General features: G+C 37.6%; 1 long non-coding RNA gene across 2 annotated transcripts in view; it reads left to right on the plus strand.

Annotated features, from left to right (window-relative positions):
• Positions 1-17,030, plus strand: part of LOC115213821 — a 34,719-nt gene that overhangs the window by 8,702 nt on the left and 8,987 nt on the right. The window contains exons 3-4 of one of the 2 annotated variants that reach the window (XR_004999989.1): positions 7,055-7,078; positions 12,672-12,701. The exons of the other annotated variant lie outside the window; for it this stretch is intronic. This is a non-coding gene — a long non-coding RNA (uncharacterized LOC115213821). The remainder of the gene's footprint in view (positions 1-7,054; positions 7,079-12,671; positions 12,702-17,030) is intronic. 2 annotated transcript variants of the gene reach the window in all.

Genomic DNA, 17,030 nt, shown 5'->3' on the forward strand with positions numbered 1-17,030 from the left:
TTACCTAAATGTAAAATTTCATCAAAATCGGATGAATTCTGTAAAAGTTACAGCATAAAATATTAATCCTATGCATACAAAAATATCCCATGCTTTCAAAAAGCCAATTGATTTCTTATACTCCCCCGTTCACGCGTAATTATCGATTTTTTTTGTCTACTCTTCATGCTGGTATCAACTAATGGACATGAACTGTAATTACGTATAAAATTTCTACAAAATCGATATGAATGTCTCTAAGGCAATGCTTATTTGCATTTATGCCCTTTTCAAGCCCTTTTGAATTAAATAAACACCTTTACCGTCTTCCCCACCACAAAATTTACCTACATCTCAAATTTCATTAAAATCGGATAAAATATATAAAATAGTTACGGCCAAAAATAAAATCCCTCTGGGTATTTGCACGCAAAAAGCCTATTGGTTTCATAAAACCACTGCTCAGGCGCAATTATCGACTTTTTGTCAACACCATGTACTGACATCATCTCACTGCCAAGAGCCTCGCTCACTAAGCGATTTTCATCAAAATCGGACAAAAAATGCAAAAGCTGCAGGAAAAATAACATCGTTATGGGAATTTCCATTCAAACACCCGATTGAGCTCACAAAAATCGATGCCAACTGAGCATTATCGAGTTATCGAAAAATTCCAGCCTTATTTGAACTTTAGGGCATGTGATCTACGTATGTGTCAAAATCATTAAAATCGGTTAGATGGACACCATTACACATTTATGTATATAGATGTATGTGTATATTTTTCTGTGTGCAATATTATATTTTTAACTTATTTCGTTACAACTTGCTGTGTTTCGATTACTTACTTTTTAAAAACAAAACAAAATTAGGGTGTGAATTGCTGAGTCTTTTACTTACTAGGTTAGGAGGAAAGGATAGCGCTCATGGCTTTCGCAGCCCTCACCCACACCCATGTTCGACTGGTAAGATTAATGCTAACAACGTACCTCTTAAAACAATCAATATCTGTGGGGGGAAATGAACAAAGACGGAGTAATAGAAGCGTTAAGGTTCTGGGAAGAAGGAATGGGTTTAGCGAAAAGCGTAGGCCTGAGATATTGGACTCAACAACTGTGATGAGAGAAAATAGTGTAGGTTGGAGATATCTGAGCGGAGGCAGTATAAGCCCAGTTAAATCAGAGGAGCAGAAGTCAATATAGTATCAGTAGAAAAGGCAGCGAGAGGGAACAGTACATATGTGGGCCAGAGATTGTAGTATGTCTGTGAGTGATTTGGAGCCAGTCACTCGTTAGACAGTTATTTGGATGCATTCTGTATTTAAGATCCGAAGTATCTTATTGCACTGAAGAGAAGGGTTTGTTGTTGGGAGTGGTCCTAGCTATGTTAAGGAACTGATTTTTCTTGGATAAACGCTCGGCAATAGTGAGACCCAGCAATTGGACAAGTTTGAAGGTCCTACTTGCGTGTTATTCATAATTAGATATGATGTGGTGCGATGTTGTTTTATTTATGAGAGAAGTGTCTATATTTTGCTGCTATTGAAAGAGACGAAATATGCATATCCTATTGTAAGATGTTTTCAAGAATAATGTTTATGGTTTGTGTTATCTAGGTTGTGAGTTAGTGCAAAACTGTGAAAAGTTAGTAAAGGGTAAATAGTAGTGTCATCTGCGTTTGTTATCTGAAGTGACACAAAGTAAGTTATTATGTATAGGAATATATTAGTCATAAGGTATAGCGGAATCGATAGAATGAGAGACATATGGTGCTCTGCCAACAACAGCGGTGATAGTACAAAATAAAAAGAAGCTATCGACACCAGAGATGAAATACGGGTGAAGCCTATAGACTGACAGTATTGACAGAAGATTCGCATGTCAGACATTGTCGAAAATTTTGCTGGTGTCGAGGGTGACAACATTGCTTTCTCTAAGACAACAGCCCACTAGTGGGTGATTAACTGGCTTTATGAAAATTTAACTATTGATCACTAAGAAAGGGAAAATAGGGGAGGGGAGAGGGAGAAGTGAGAGAGGGGGAAATATCCAAGGAGGACGTCACTAGTGGTTGTCTCAATTACGTTAGTCATATTAGAAACGATACGATAGCGAGTGAGTAGTCGAGAAAATGAGGTTTTATGGTTTAGCTTGCCATTCCTAATAAGATCTTTATCTATAAGTTTCAGATTCCAAGAAGTTCGTACAGAAAGTGAGCGATTAAAATAAAATGATAAAGTTCTGATAAGGTGTTCTCTTGCGTCCAAAATATTGGAAAATGCAAAGGTTTTCTGAAGGAACAAGGTGAAAGGAACATGAAAAAAGTGGTGAAGATATGTACGAACGATGGAGTTGCTCGCCACCTTTTTACTCTTCAGGGATAGTTTCTTCCCCGGCCATTTTTGAGTGAGACGATTCACTTGTCCACTTGGAGACCGGGATCAAATCAGTCCTCGAGCAGTTTAGCCGGTCCGGCCATCCAGTACCTCAAAAGACTGTTGGACAGTATGGACCTGCCTTTCTAGGTGCTGAGCGGCAAGCCAAGCGACTTCTCTTGATTAACTTTTGCTCCTGTCACAGCCTCGCATTCTCTTAAAACTGTTGATCATCTCAATGTATTTGGTGCCAGATAGCATTACGCAAGCACGAATATGCAAGCACGTATATACAAACAAGAATCTTCCCCAATTCTCGTGGGTTTTTCGAAACCTCCAGCATCTGCAGTAATAGCTCAATAGTCAGTACGTACAGAAGAGGAGAGAGGAGACACCCTGACGGACCGAATATATGATACTTAACGATTCTGACAGGTGGCCATTTATTCTGACCTCCGTGCAAACTTCGCTGTACATTGCACCAATCCAGCTTCTGAAGACGCCTTGAGGACAGTTTTCAATCGCTTTGAAATTGAGTTGGGTCTCATCTATGAGATGGAGGTTTTCATAGATAGACTTGTTTGGGTTAGCACGTCTTAACATCACCGACAAGACAATGAATGACAAACACCAACCTCTTAGTTAACTCCTTGGCCAAAATCTTGAACTTTACATTTCATACAGTTACGAGCTAAAATGATCAAAGTTGTCACCTTTGTTCGGGTCCGTTTTGAACAGCATCACTATACTACGACTCACAGGGCTGGGAATTCTCCCGTTCTACTACCAGTTGCAGCAAACATTTTCAAGGAAGTCAACGAACAATTTAAGCATATGACAGTAAAGATCGTAGGGCATACCATTCATCCCCGGTATCTTCTCCTCCATGCAGCCAGGCAACACTTCCTGTATCTCATCAACTTTTATCGACCTTTCACAGACGGTCGCGGCAAAATGTCCTATTAGATGGTAAAATTCACTTTCATCTCTGACACGCCGCGTGCCTCGAACAGTCTAGTGTAGTGCTGCTAAAAAGTTGCAAACATTTGCATGAAGATCGTATTGTGGCTTTGCCACCGTGTTGTGCCTCGGTCCCCCGGGCCCATCGAATGGATTTCCTTCCTTCATGTCTTAGAACACGCTTCTATCTGTATCTTTGTGCTTCGCGTTGAAGAATTGGTCAAGGATCAGTCTTGCTGTGAGCTCATCGCTTCTGCTATGCCATTTACTAGCCTACAAAATACTCTTGTTACGATCTCGATCATCGGTTGTTGTTTTCCCATGTTCACACTAGCGCATTCGGGAAATCGATTCGGTATCTATCAGACAGTTGGAAACGATTGAACAGATTTGCCTATCAGCTAGCCCATTGTGATCCAGATGTGCATCCAGGATAGCGTCTAGTCACCCACTAGCTCTAAAGAGCGAGACGTTCCCAGAAAACCCTCCAAAAAAATTCGGCCGACGCACCACTGTTGGGGAAAAAACGATGACTAGTCGAAAGGTGCTAACTTCGCTATTGTTTACGATGCAGGCAGACCTTATCTTGAGGCCTTTTCGAAACAGCAACGCCACAACGCTCCAGGCCATGAAAGAGACGCGATTTCAAAATCGCCAAAATTAGGTGCTAAGTCGCGTGTATCAGAAGTCCCAGTGATGTCGATGGCTATCACACCCAAAGCTGGTGATGACACTACTCTTTATTCCTTATTAACATTTCCCAGTTTTGCATCATCAACTCGCAATCAAACTTTGAGCTGATTAGGAGAAAAATGATCCTGCTTTCAGGGTAAATCCAGGCCATGTGCATTTATACAACCCACTCTCAGAGTTGCCGTGTTGGTAGAAAATAAAGAGAAAAAGAAATGGTTCACTTACCCGTCTGATGATCTCGGAAACCGAATGACTCGGTCTCCATGTACTTTGGGGGTTCCTTTGGGAAGTTCATTAGGAGCCCACTGTTTGCCTTTGTGCTCGGTTTTTCCACATCATTAGGGAAGTTTTTCTACAATATTTTGTGTGTCAAGTCCAGCCTTATTAATTTCAAATTGTGACACCTTGAAAGTGACTGACATGAAAACATCTCTCTTTTTCATTGTTTTCCTTTTCTGCAATGAATGACATCAATTTTTCATTCTTGCTCCTAATCAGCTCAAAGTTTGATTGCGAGTTGATGATGCAAAACTGGGAAAAGTTAATAAAGAGTAAAGATTAGTGTCATCTGTGTTTGTTATTTAAAGTTATACAAAGCAAGTCACTATGTATAGGACAAAACTGAGTCATGGGGCACAGCGGAGTTGATAGAATGAGTGACATATGGTGCTCTGTCTGCTTGTATACTGGTGTCACTTTTGTGTATGTTTTCCTCTTGTTAAGGTAGGAGTGGAGGACGGTCGTGGTAGTGGAGATATAGATGTGTCTATGTTTCGTGTGGGTTTTGTTGCTGATCTCGTGATTGTATGGTTCGTTTAAGGAAAGTGTAGTTCTTAAATCTTTTTTTCTTGGTTACCCTGCCGTCTCCTCACTTTCCAGGTTGAGATTATCCGATGTGGGTGGGGGTGGATGGGTGTTTTCATGTGTGTCCATGTGTGTGCGCGGAGGGTCCTCTTTCCTGTTTTTGTTCGGGACACAAAGTTCTAAAGTGACCTTCTATCACCCTCAGTTACAACCGCAGCTTCACTCCATTGAGCTCGTGGATAATGTCTTGGATCTTTTTCGTCTTTTTCGGTTTGATCTCTCCGTTCGTTTCATTTTGAGGAGAGTGTTACTGCCTCCCAAAGTAACCCAGGCCTAGAAACACAAGGTGTTTAACCCAAGTGGAACTCTATCTTAACGCGAAAGACCCTTCTCCCTAAATACGTTGGGTAGAAGTAAGTTTCCTGTCATGTATGAAAGCTATGGAGTCCTTGAGTGAGAGACCCTCGGCCTCCAATTTACTGAAATACTTAACCCTGGTTACAAGATCTAAATCTACCCATATTCTTTCCATCCGAGCGTGTGTCGCTGTTTCTAGACGTCGAGTTTTAGCGGGCGCAAAGCGATAAGTACAGTCTTTCGTGTGGTTGCTTCCCAAACCGCGGCTACATAACAGCTCGTGCGCACTGGGGTCGAGGTAATCGACTTAATCCCTTTGTCTGTCCTTGTTTGTCCCCTCTATGTTTAGCCCCATGAGGGCAATAAAGAAATAAGATAAAGCCATTTCATTTTATTCGTTCCTAATGTAGAACCTTTTCCTGTCTATTTGTCTCCCTTCTTAGGCTACCTCTGAATCTTTCTCTTTCTCTTTCTCTCTCCTTCTTTTTCCCACTCTCTCTCCCTCTTTATCTCTCTCTCTCTCTCTCTCTCTCTTTCTGAGAGCTGTACTTACAATGTTCAACTGTTCATAATTTTGATTTAGCCCAGTAAAAATATGTCTCCCTTGGGCACATTTTCTACGCGTCGTGTCCTTTACATCATCATAAGCATGAAGCACCAAATGTGGGCTTGCAAGACTGCCATAAATGGCAGCCAAATCACCCTCTCATATCACAGCTTACTTTTTTAAATAGTCACTGATAGGGCGGATATACAGAAATACGAGAAGCTCGCGGCTAGAACTAGTTTGACTGCAGGTCTGTTCGAGCATTGATGACATGTGGCTTAATGACATCAAACTCAACAGCAGTCTGATCACTTTCACAACCACAATCTATTATCTTACAAAGTGCACATTCAATAATGTAGTACCACACACACACACACACACACACACACACACACACACACACACACACACACACACACACACACACACACACACACACACACACACACACACACACACATACACACATATATATCCAAAAATAATTACCGTATATAGTCGTGTAAAAGTCGAATCTTTTAGACAATGTTTTACGGTCAAATTTATGCGGTCAACTATTACATGGATACTACTTTTGAGAAGCTGAAATTCAAGCCAGAATCCGAATTACCATATCAGCAGTAGAAGTCCAACTGATCCCTATGCGAATGAAAACAAAAACACAATAAATTACAGTAATATTACCAATTCTATGCATCAAAACACACGTCCTAGTAAACTATAAAGGTCGCATGGGAACTACTGATCTAACGATTAATTAAATGTTTTTAGGCTTACCAAAGTCATACCTTTGTACGAATTTAGACAGTGGCGTGTGCCGGTGTTCGCCAATAGTGCTGTCTATGAAACACGTTTCTCACCATGTCGACAACGAGTGTATGACGCATGTGTTTATTGTGCTTGAAATGTATGCAGGCTTACAGCATATCCTGTGTAAACATTTTAGTAATGGTGATGTAGCGTCCATCAACAGATGTGTAGTACTCGCTATTAAATAGTGTTTTACTATAAGCACCGAGCATTCCATTATAGCATCAAGCATTCTCCTTATAGAGCAGGCTACAGTAAGGTAGCCATATAATTTTGTAGCTGTTATTTCTACGTACAGGATAATACGGTACCTTGACCCGAAAATGTTGTCCTGTTGTTCGTGAAATACTAGGGTTGACTTTTATACGGGGTCTATGGAAATTTCCCAATTTTGGGGCCAAAAATAATGGGGTCGACTTTTACATGAGATCGACTATTACGCGGAAACGGCCCACCTACACTAAAACGATGGCGCAGAAGCTAACACGTTCATTTATTATTTTGTTCTTTTTCTGTAACTGTTTCAGCAAAGAAAAGGCGCACTACAGGCGGTGAGTTCGTGTCACATTCTCTTTAATGAACTTTCACTTTCTTTTTTATATGCATTTTGCTATTTACTTTATTTACCGTGCGTTTCTATTATTTTATTGTTTTCTTCTTCATATGTATTTTGTTTCTTGATCTGTCATTCTTCTCTCTCTCTCTCTCTCTCTCTCTCTCTCTCTCTCTCTCTCTCTCTCTCTCCAAATATTATGAACAAAGGATTATATCCCTTCTAATAACTGTCCACTGGGGACAACATTCCTTTAGAAACATTGGATTTCGAATATGAAACGCTCCAATTGAACTGTTCACAACTATCAGAGCGCTAGGTTACAAAGAAATGCCTCTTCTGCTTGATAGAACGAGGTAACAGGGTATTACTATTATAAAATATCAGCTTGAAACAAATATCTACACCTCAAATGATATTTCGAAAACGGCTTTTGAATTTTTTTATAGTTATAACTAAAATTAAAATATTGGCTATTATAAGAGATCTTCATAATGTAAACTACTAGCGACCTATGAAGAAATTAAAGCAAGGTATAATCCTCTGTTCTCCTTAGAAGTAAGCACATGCAGTGCCATAAAATTTCTAAAAGTAGTACATGCACGCTTCTTTAATAATCACTGATTTCGTTTACTCTTCCACAAAAACACAATTAAACACCACCGATTCGCTGATGCATATTAACAAAAATCTTAATCCTTCAAATATCTGGCACACTATCGCAACATGTAGTTGCATAAATCTGGCCTCATTTTGATCAGATGGACGATATCTCACAAGTTGTATTATCTATTTTGCAGACCCATTCAAGCTGCGATACAAACAACATGCGCATACTTTTTAGAACCCAGCCATATACACACCACATTGTCAATATATATTAGGACTGTAAGGAATGAATGCATTAAATCAGAGACCACGTAGAAAATTTTTGAGATATTCGAAAAATGTAACAAACATTAGGGATACATATATATGTATGTATGTGTATATAATTTACATGCACATATGTATATATGTATATATATATATATGTATATATATGCATATATACATATAAATAAATACATATACATACATACATATTAATATATATATATAGAAATGCATATTAATATATAGTAGTATATATATACATATGTATGTATGTCTGTCTGTCTGTCTGTATGTATGTATGTATGTATGTATGTATGTGTGTGTGTATATGCATATATATATTCATATATATATTCATATATATATATATATATATATATATATATATATATATTATATATATATATATATATATATATACATATATTCATATATATACATCTATGTATACATGCATGCATGTAAAGCATTCATGTGGTATACAGACGTAATTTTTTTCTAACTTCCTTACTTTTCTTTTCGCTTTTCTGTTTACTCGTTGTCTCTCTTTTTGGTTTATACTGATGAAGGGTTTAAATCCGAAACATTTGAGACATTTCTATTTCTTTCAGCGTGAACTTTTATTTTATCTTGTCTTTCGTGTTCTTATCTGCTCGCGTGTGTGTGTGTGTATACACATGTGTGTGCGTGTGTGTGTTAGTGTGAAAAATATACTTTTGTTTCGAAGTAGAGGAAACGCGTTCGATTCTTGTTTGCCACTGAAAGCACTTTAAATCAATAATTCCTGTTATATGATCGTCCAGCTTTGACCGAATCTAGACTGATACACACTATAAATTGCATGTGATGTTGGATGGTGGTATTTATTCTTTGAAGAAGGTAATCTTCTATTGTTGATGCTGTTGTTGTTGTTATTTTTATTTATGTTTACTTGTTTTGTCATTTTTTAATTTATATGTTTGCTTGTTTTGTTTGTTTGTTTGTTTGTTTTTGTGTTTTGTTTGTACTTTAATTTTTCAAAATTTTAATGCAGAATTCTTTACGTTCCGCGTCCAAGTTCCGCCGAGATCAAATTTGCCTTTCATCCTTCGGGAATCGAGAAAATTACGTACGGGTCAGTGTTAGAAATCAGTTTTAATGCAGAAGAATTGTAACCGGCAAACAGACCTGCACTAATCTGGTCTCTACTTGGATTTAAAATCCTTTGTAACAGCACTGTGTTCCATTCTTACATGAATCCTTTAACTCATGTTAGCATTTATTTTGTTTTACGCGTTAATAACTTGAAAAAGAAAAAATGAAGTCTGTCTAGAACCTACAGGTTCATCAGACTCAAAGATCACGAACCCAACACATTAATTACTAAGTGATGCGCCTTGGTTAGTAACAATATAGTTTTTTTTTTTTTTTTAAACAGAAAGAAACAACGTATCGATAAGCTAAAGGTTGAATATATATTTCTTTAATTAACCGAACAGTCGAGACTCTTATAGACTTAAGTTTAAAGTTTGATAACCGTTTCCAAGAGATCAATTTCAAATTGAAAGTATAAATTCTACAAACGTATCCTGTGTCTACAACAACCAACAATATTGTCTTTAAAAAGGAGAACTCATTGGATAATGTGCTTCTAGTTTCATTGCTATGGAAGTAATGCTTTTGATCAAAGAACTTTTCGTTTACGTCTGACCTAGGGTTAAATAGCAGCTACAACCCAAAATCATTGAGAAGAAGCATGATAAAATCTAATGTTATTTACTCAATATATGAAGAGCCGTTCTTGCTATCTCGTACATTATATCAACATGCATAGAAACGCTGTCTTACCCGTTGGTCTACTGATAGATGACAACAAAATCTCCACCATGATGCTTAAGAAATGGCAAAATATTGCAGAAACGATACTGGCTTGTCTTTAGTGTTTGTGAACGAACTTACTCCCGAGAATGGAGTTCAGTTCAGTCTACTCCATCGATAATTTTCTGGAGCTTGGAGTCATCTGCGACTGCTTTTTCTTGTTTTTATATTTTTATTTTGATGACGCTTGAGATACCATTTATATGGACTATAAAGAGAAGCAGGCCCAAATCAGTCGCCTTTTGTTGGGCTTGAGTGGATTCCATTAGTGATTTTTGCTGGGTTTGAGTGGATCCCACTGATCGCAACATGCTGTGTTCTGTTTGCCTGGAAATACGTAATCCAGAGTGGCAGTTTGCTACGGATTCTAGTTCTGCGCAATTTTAACTGGAGGATATTGTGGTCAACTCTGCCGAACGCTTCGCTGAAATCCAAATATCAGAACCTAAGCTTTGAGGACATCACCGATGTGATGTAAAAGCTTTGTAAGACAGTCCCTACTGTATCGAAAGCCATGCTGGTTGGAATTTAAAAGGTTGTGGCTTTCCAGAAAGCCAGTTATCTTTGGTTTTTTACCATCCTTTCAAATATTTTGATGATGTGTGAGGTGAGGGAGATGGGGCGAGAGTTAACTGCAAGAAACATACTTCCCTTTTTGAATACCCAGATGACAGATTGGGATAAGAACTGTTTCAGTATATCGCCTGAATTTAAAGAATTTCTCCAGAGATTTGTTAGAAGTGTTGCTAATTGGTGCCTACATTCCTTCGGGACAGTTGCGGGGAATCTATCAGGGCCTACAGCAGAATAATACTTGATTTCATTTATTGCTACTATGATGTCTGAGGTAGTAAAAGTTATGTTTGAGATTATGTTGGGGGTTGAGTTCGTTCAGATCCCTTGCGTCAATATTAATGGAATCACTAAAGACAGACCAGTATTGTTTCTGCAATATTTCTGCTATTTCTCAAGAGTCATGGTGGAGAATGCTGTTATCCTTTACCACAAAGAAAGTGAAATATGAAAGACGTTACTCGTCATTTCAATATCTGGCAAAATTGTTGTGTTGATTGATCTGTGACTACCAGATCCAGATGAAATGAAATAGGTTGGGTGTTTCTTGACTATCACCAAGCTTATTGGACCTTCACAGTACAAGAACTTACTCAGTTTTGTGAAAATCATGAAAGTAGCTTTGACTGACGTGGACACTCATTAGTCACCTTGTATTCTACCGTTTTACTTTTATACTTTGTGTTTTTTTCTTCTTCAAACGGCCGCAGTCGAGATGTGTTTCGCATCACCGCACCAGGAATCTCAGCTTCCAACCAATACCTTTAGTAGATCTTCAGTTCCATGCTGTGTACCTCTCCAATAACAGTGATATAGTTGAGTGGTCTTAGTCCTGTATAGGGGTGCAGAAGTTTTCGAAATATCTGATATGGGTTATTATTCAGCATGATAGCTTCAACCAGTGAAGTTGTCCTTGCATTTAGTAATAGTAGTAGTGATGGATGTAAGTTGTTCATAAATCTTTTTGGTCTTGTGCAAACGCCAACAGATGCCCTAAGCCTTCGTGGAAAACACAGTGTACGTGCCATCAATGCAGCCTTCAAAACTCCTCAATAACCCAGGTTTCTGTTTCATTGAGATGAGTGTTCTCGACACACGTCCTGAAGAAAGCCAGTCTTAACTTTAAAAATATTGGATTGCCAGGTGGTTTTAAGCTTGTTCAGACACGCCAAAGTTGTCTTTTGCATATCAAGAATCTTTGTTACTGTCAGCAATATAAGACCCATTTCGAGTCACTGAGGTTATATTTGGTTTGCTTTGATAGTTTGATGTTTTCCTTTGATATAACCGTGTTCTTGCATTCAAACGATATGCCACGCAAACAGTCCCATATCTTTATCCAATTCATTTTCATGTCATTGAATACACCCTCCTCCTCAGTATCATAGAAGGAAGAATGCAACTGTAAGCTTTACTCCTCGGCAACGAGACATTATTGATCTCATAACTATTATATTCTGCACCCAGCCCTAACATTTCTAATGCGATGCAAAGAATCATTAGCTCTTACTCAAAGGCGAATATTTTTAGCATTGCTAAAGCTATTTCAACGGAATAATCGGTTTGTTCTTGAAGTCAATAATTACAACGCTAAGAAAATCTACATGGAAAGACTCAATTCCAATTTCGAGCAGTGCATGAATGGATCACTTTCTACCACTGGACCTAAATACAAGCCACATCCAACTCCACTCGAAATTAATTGTTGTAACTCTACCTCTATATTTCTCGTCACCCACACTGCGAGTATTCTACTTGATCTACAGAATATTACCTGAACTCCTTTACTTACAGAACTTATCGTCACATTCAATCCTTTCTTCACCTTGCAATCCTGAAACACAATTAACCAGCAATTATAAAAAACTGCACCATTTTGTATCTGCAGTGATCTGCAATATTGCTCGCAGTAGAGATGCTATGCAATTCTCTCTTAGGACACGATGACAAGAGTGAACCAAATAATCTGTAAAGTATCTAAATGTTTAAATACAAATGCACGCAATCGCGGCGAAATTATCAGATTTGACAGAGCCCTGGGCTAAGAAAACATTTAGTTTCACCCCTCTAGTTTCTCAGCTCGAATCTCGCAGTGGCCAACTTTATCTTTCATACCGTGGTGGTGGTAAGGCGATAAAACTAACATCCAGTATTGTACTGGGAAGGATTCCACCAACTATATAACTATATAACTATATATTTGTAAAGCCATGCTTTATAAATATTCGTGTTTTCTCTGAATCAATAGATACCAATAATAAACGGGATTTAACTTTGAATTTCAGTGCCGTTGTTGATGGAATCAAGTGATGAGAGTGAGTATGCTAAATCTTGATTTGCATCAGATAATCAGGTTTACATTATAATACAGTACTCTTTTAAAACTGAATTAAGACATATTATAGATATTGATTCAACAAGACATGAGGTCTCAAATTTTCGGAGTAAAGGAGAGAGAAAAGTCATGCCACTCGCAAGGGTAATTCTTTATTACTATTATATTATTATTATTATTATTATTATTATTATTATTATTATTATTATTATTATTATTATCATCATCATCATCATTTTCATCATCATCATTATTATTATTAAGGCTGCGAGCTGGCAGAATCATTAGCACACCGGGTGAAATGCTAATTGGTATTTCATGTCTTCACGTTCTGAGTTCAAATTCTGTCAAGGCCGACTTTGCTTTCTTCCATTTTTAAATTTCCGAGTATCTGAGATAGATAGCAATCAGCCCGTTTTGCTATCATTCCTTGGGTACCTTATGACAACAGTCATTGGTTTAGTCTTGAGGTTCTTTAAGCTGTTGATCTGGTAGCTCCTTGTAGATAGGCATTGATCCTGGACTGCTATGATAAACTCTTCCTTCTCTGATTTCAAGCCAGAAGATACTAACCAGTGATGCGTTAGCCGTTATTAGCTCTCTTGAGGTATTTGCCATTGAGAGGTTTTTCTTGCTATTTATCAGTAAGAATACCTAAAGTAGCAGTTTTAGCAAGGGTGTTCATACGCTTAACTTTTTCTGTGCTTGTTTCCAGTATGTCTAATTCAGGGACTTGCTATGAGCTGTTCCAAGTTGTGCGTCCTTCTGGAATGCATAAACATTTATGTTGCTCGAGATACTAAATTTAGTGAACGTTTCCATTTCCTTCATCATGCGTCCTAGTGCCCCAGTGACCATTGACATTATCTCGGTTTTTATATTCCACATTCTGTTGCTTTCACTCTCTAGGATTTTGTAGTTAGTCAACTTCTCTCTGACTTTCCCCGAAGGTGCTATTTACACCACCTATGTGTCTTTACCTTGATAATACTGCCATAATTGTTAGCTCTTATCTTTCTACCAGTGTGGATGGGGATCGCTAGTCTTTGTTTCATCAATATCTCCTTCAGAACTTCCCAGTTTTGCTGCATGTTTCCAGTAATCTGTGCTGTTTTCTTGTATTGTTTCTGGGCTGCCCCTTGTTTGACGTACATCTCACGGGCCATCAGTGGTAATTTCTGCTTAAACTTTCTTTTTACCAGCTGCTAGTGCTTCATCAAAACCAAAGTTCGCATTTTGGTTTGCTTTACTGTGGTTGAGAAGAACTGTCGTGTTGCATAGAGCCATCTTGTGCTCTAAAAAATTTGTAATAACTGGAAAGACTCTATATATTTGTACTGCTGAGTAATCCAAGAGTAAGGTACACCATAGAAGACTTTTCGGCAGTCTATGTATGCTGTGCTTAGTTTTCATTTTATGATAGTTTTCAAGTGCTATGTTGTTGATGAGTTGGTCTTGGCAGTCATATAAGCTTTTTTTGACAGCCCTTCTGTTCAACAAGAAATATGTTGTTTTCAAAAAAAGTATGTCTGCTATTATAAGGATTATTAACGCAACGAGCTGGCTGAATTGCTAGCACACCTCACAAAATGCTTAGAAGTATTTCGTCCGTCTTTTCGTTCTGAAGTTCAAATTCCGCCGAGGCCGACTTTACTTTCCACCCTTTCGGGATCGATAAAATAAGTAACAGTTGCTCACTGAGATCGATGTAATTGACTTACCTTGTCCCATGAAATCGCTGGCCTTGTGTCAGAATTTGAAATCATTATTATTTAATGAAAACTCTCAGCTTATTTTGCTGGGTATGATGGAAAGTGTCAGCTGTCCACAGCCAGCAGACTAAAGTACACTTGTTCACTAGTCATGCTTCAAGAACCTTGCGAAGAATTATTACAGTTCCAAGCAATGTAGGTGTTCTGTCTTTACAATTATACCAATCATTTTGAGCCATGTTGCTAGTTGAGTACTGATACTTCCAAGTGCGCCAATTGCACTTGGTATTACATCTACTCTCCTCATTTCTACAGCCTTCGTATTTCCTACTTCAAATCGTCGTAGTTGTTCAGTTTTTCTTCTTTTTTTTGGTGGGGTGGGGTCTTGTTATGCTATGTCGATTATTATGCAAGTTCTTTCTTTTTTATTCTCTACAACAATGTCCGATTTCCGATTATTATTATTATTATTATTATTATTATTATTATTATTATTATTATTATTATATTATTACTATCATTATTATTATTATTATTATTATTATTATTATCATCATCATCATCATCATCATTATTATTATTATTATTGTTATTATTATTATTATTATTACTATCATTATTATTATTATTATTATTATTATTATTATCATCATCATCATCATCATTATTATTATTATTATTATTATTATTATTATTATTATTATTATTATTATTATTATTATTATTATCATTATTATTATTATTATTACTATTATTATTAAGGCAGTGAGCTGGCAGAATCGTTAAAGCATCGGACAAAATGCTTGGCGGCATTTCTTCTGGCTCTTTACGATCGGAATCCCAACCCCACCACGGTCAACTTTGCTCTTTATCCTTCTGGGGTCAATAGGATACAATGCCAGTTGAATACATGGGGCGAAGTTATCGAATAATGCCATTCCCTCAAAATTTCTGGTTTTATACAATGATCATTGTTTTTAATTCAAATCCCACATGAGTTAACTTCGTCCTTCATTTTTCCAGAGTCGATAAAATAAAGTACCAGTCAGTTACTAGGGTCAATGTCATCGATTACACACCTCCCCAACAAAATTTGAGACCTTATGTCTATGTTAAAAATCATTTGAATGGTTAAAACTTTTGAGAATATTGTAGAGATTTGGTTGTAAAACCGTAAATAACCTTGCGTTGTTTCTGCTTTTATTGTGCCCTGAGCCCGAAAATATATTAATAAAATTGTAAGTACTGTCGCTTGTTTAATGCTTCTATCGTAGCCTGTGCGTTTAGTAAAGGAAACATATCACTGCAAGCTGATGATACGTTCATTAGTTGCATGGTGAGTTCTACCTACACTTAGGTGTACTGAGCTTGTTAATGTTTCTCGACGCAGGATCGTTGGCAGGACATGATTTACCTTGACTGGTTTTCTAATACGTTATTAATCCTATCTGCTCCATTATCTATGGTTCTCAGGTTAACGGTAGTACAAACCCAGACGGTTTAGTGGTAGATAAACTAAAGCACTAACAGGGCTTCCCGAAAGAAAGCGTTCACTGTGCAGGAAAATGATAATGGAAGTAATTATATATTCAAGGGATGGAATTAAGTGAAACATTTACGTAGTCTTAGTAAGAATACCAAATATACATTTAAACATACATACATACATACATACATACATACATACATACATACATACATACATACATACACATGCGCACGCACGCATGCACATACATGATGGCTGCAACAAGTTTTCGAGTAATGCCGTTGCTTGATATTGCTCTTGGACATGAGCAGCACGGATGTACCTTTTTATTCCTGCAAGGGACTTATTTTTTTCGCATAGATTTGGCAACGATAAGCACCTCTTTCAGTATGTGTCCAGAGAGTTTGGAACGTACGCTGACACATAACTTCATTCCATTTTATCGAAATTTTCATTGAGTGTTTTGTGTTTTGCCGTTTTTTGCCTACGAGCGATAGCATGCAACACATAATAGATACGTTAGAAATCAAGTGATGCCTGTCCCCGATGTTTCTTAAATTGAGGAAAAGTACGCCTTACCCAAAAAGAACAAGTCAACATCACTGGATGCAAGCGAAGTCGTAGACATTACATTAGTCTTCGTTCTCCTGTTGGATGGCTGTTGACTACTGTGCTCATCTGTCCTACGGCAGGTTTTCCTTTTCATCCTTCAAAGTGTCCAACAAAAACGATCATTCTTAGGAAGCATGATTGATAGGTTTGACGATTCATTCGCTGCTGGCACGACCATGCGACAGGTTGTATTGGATTAAATGTTGCCGATAGCACTAAAAGCGACCTGACATACATACATACATACATACATACATACATACATACATACATACATACATACATACATACTTACATACATACATACATACATACATACATACATACATACATACATACATACATACATACATACATACATACATACATACATTAGGGCACTAGGATATGTAACACACTGCCTAAATACCAATCTTGAGAAATTAGGCTTCTCAAAACCAGAAAGGAGAAAGCTGATTTGAAGACTACAGATCAAAGCCATCACTGCAACTGTAAA

Source organism: Octopus sinensis, linkage group LG7, assembly GCF_006345805.1.
Source record: "Octopus sinensis linkage group LG7, ASM634580v1, whole genome shotgun sequence".
NCBI classification, from domain to species: Eukaryota; Metazoa; Mollusca; class Cephalopoda; order Octopoda; family Octopodidae; genus Octopus; species Octopus sinensis.